The following is a 3394-nucleotide window of genomic DNA, read 5'->3' as shown; positions in this document are numbered from 1 at the left end:
TAATTATTTTACCCCTTTTTCTCACCAATTTCGTGGTAGACAATTGGTTGTTACAGTCCTGTACCATCGCCGCACATGCCGTACGGACTCGGGAGAGGCGAAGGTTGTATGCCGTGCGTCCTCAGAAACATAACCCAGCCATTCCGCACTGCCTCTTGACACAACGCCCGCTTAACCCGGAAGCCCGTCGCACCAATGTGTCGGAGGTCACACCGTACACCTGGCGACCATGTCATTGTGCATTGCGCCCGTCCCGCCACAGGAGTCATTCACAATGGGACAGGAATATCCCTGCCGGCTAAACCCTCACCTAACCCTGACGATGCTGGACCAATTGTGCGCCACCCCATTGGTCTCCTGGTCATGGCCGGATGCGACAGAGCCTGGACTCTAACCAGGTTCTCTAGTGGCACAGTTAGCACTGCATTGCACTGCCTTAGACCCCCCCTTCTACGTTGCTGCTACTCTCTGTTATTATCTATGCATAGTCACTTTAATAACTCTACTTACATGTACATATTACCTCAATTACCTCGACACCAGTGCCCCCGCACATTGACTCTCTACCGGTACACCCTGTATATAGCCTCCCTCTTGTTAGGTTCTAAATATCAGCGTAAGAACTTGACGGACACTATGAAAGCTCCAACCAAGTTTATTCACCCATTGGATGAATACAGCTGCATAAGACAAAATACATATTTACGGAAGCACTGATATTTAACCCTTGATCCTATGCTGAGTCTCCTCCTACACATCTGAACAGCCAATGCATCTCTGTTGCTAGACAGAACCTTAGTGATATCCGTTCTTCCTCACTTCATCTGACCTGACCTCTGCCCCAACTCACGGCTGTCATGTTTACTCGTATCAGACTGTGTCTTTTTTCCTCCCATCGGAACCCTGATGGCTAACAATAACATATCCGGACAGAATGTAGACATTATACGTTCCCCTCTCTCCCTCCGTGACATGAAAAAGTATATTTCATATTTTCAGAACACACCCTCATAGACTTCTACAAATGCAATATTGGGAGCATCCTGTCAGGCTGTATCACCATCTGGTACGGCAATTGCACAGTCCACAACCGCAGGTCTCTCCAGAGGGTGGTGCGGTCAGTCCAATGCATCACTGGGGGCATACTGCCTGCCCTCCAGGAGAGGCGGGGCAGGAGGGCAAATTGAATGGGTTTCTGTAGTGTGCATACAAACACACACAACACACACATACACAACACACACACAGCAGTACTGACTTCTCCATGGGTCAGGGGTCAGGCTTTAAAGGGGAAGGCAGAGGACGGGCAGGAGAACAAATTACAATCGCAACCCTGGCTCCTCTCCAAAGCTGAACTGAACCCAGGATATAAGTAGTAGCACTGCCGGCCCCACTGAAAGAATGCATAGCAAACTAGCACCATGACACCATGACACTTAAATGAACCGAATCTGTTAGAAGAACCGATTTTGCACATGTATCATCAATAGTTATTCACAGTATAAATCCTCCATAGCAATCTTTCACATGTGTGAAAGTGATGTTGTTTTTGCCAGGGCATCTGTAAGGGCAAAAATATTAACTTATCTCTTAAGGATCAGACCTTTTTTTCAATTTTCGCCTAAAATGACATACACAAATCTAACTGCCTGTAGCTCAGGACCTGAGGCAAGGATATGCATATTCTTGATACCATTTGAAAGGAAACACTTAGCAGTTTGCGGAAATGTGAAATTAATGTAGGACAATATAGCACATTAGATCTGGTAAAAGATAATACAAAGAAAAAAACATGTGTTTAAAAAAAAACATTTCCCATCAGCTTTGAAACGCAAGAGAAAGGCCATAATGTATTATTCCAGCCCAGGCGCAATTTAGATTATGTCCACTAGATGGCAGCAGTGTATGCGCAAAGTTTTAGACTGATCCAATGAACCACTGCATATCTGTTAAAAATGTTGTATCAAAACTGCCCAAATGTGCTTAATTGGTTTATTAATAAATTGTTAAGTTCATAATTGTGCAGTCTCCTCAAACAATAGCATGGTATTCTTTCACTGCAATAGCTACTGTAAATTGGACAGTGCAGTTAGGTTAACAAGAATTTAAGCTTTCTGCCCATATCAGATATGTCTATGTCCTGGGAAATGTTCAGCGTTAGCATCCTGTTATTGGTGATCACAATGATGTATAGGGATCTCTCTTCCTGCAGAGGTGTGTCCCTATGTTATTTTACTGTATGAGTCAGTACATTGTTTTGGATATCCTGCAGGAATTTGTACACTTAGATAAACACACTTGAGGCACCATAAATCAAATCTATATTTTCCTACAGGGCCAGCCCTATGGCTTTGTAGACACGCTGTCTACATATCACTATCTATTGTACAGTAATGGAATCTGGACCCGTATTCACATAGCGTCTCAGAGTAGGAGTGCTGATCTAGGGTCAGGACCTCCCTGTCAATACAATCTTAGTCATTGTGATCTAAAATGCAAAGCTGATTCTAGATCAGCACTCATACTCTAAAACACTTGGTAATTATGACCCCTCATCTAATGTATATCTCTAGGAGAATACATATTGTGGTTTCTGGTGGGCCCGTTTCGAGTCATGAGAAAACTGACATTGCCAGCCAGATAAGAACTGTACTATGTATCTCTTCCAACACTAGGTTACTGCTCATCCTGCCCACATTTACTTCTTTATGATCATGTTTTATCATTTTATCACTCACATCTCGAGGCAAAATCGGGCAGGTGATGTGGAAAGTTGTCCAGAGACAATATTCAATTTCTCATATCACGCCAGGATCAAACGCTGTGTAAATGTGGTACTTTGCGACAAACATTTACAGAACTGTGTAAATATTAACTTAATAAAAACAAAGCTGGAGCAATGTATCACCCAGGGAGAGGTGTACTGTTTAGTAAGCTGCCAGTCTGGAAGACTTAGGTGGCAGTAGAGAAACATGATTTTGAGGACTAGTGGGACAGAGGTGGACTAGATGTAGAGACATAGTACTTTCAAATACATTACCAATAACCAATGGTTATTTAAATGGGAACAAACTGATGCTTTCTTCTCAATATTGAGACAGCTGCTCTGGTCAATTATTAGTAGGCTAGTGCAGTTAGGTGGCTAGTGGAAGTCTAGGTCTGTAATGAACATGATGGAAGACAGAGAGCACGTTTCAAGGAGAGGGCGCAGCAGGTGTTTATTGTAAAGGACCACAGGAGGAGGCAGGTAGCTGGGTCCAGGGGCAGGCAGAAGGTCATACACAGGGGGTCCAAAAAGGCAACAGTACAGGCAGGGAAAAGGCTAGTAATGTTATCTGGGAGATCAGGCAATAGGTTGATAACAGGAAATCCGATAAGCTAAGGTACAGGCAGG

Source organism: Salvelinus sp. IW2-2015, linkage group LG8 (assembly GCF_002910315.2).
Source record: "Salvelinus sp. IW2-2015 linkage group LG8, ASM291031v2, whole genome shotgun sequence".
Classification (NCBI taxonomy): domain Eukaryota; kingdom Metazoa; phylum Chordata; class Actinopteri; order Salmoniformes; family Salmonidae; genus Salvelinus; species Salvelinus sp. IW2-2015.
The sequence above is the reverse complement of the archived record's forward strand: the minus strand, read 5'-3'. Positions refer to the sequence as shown.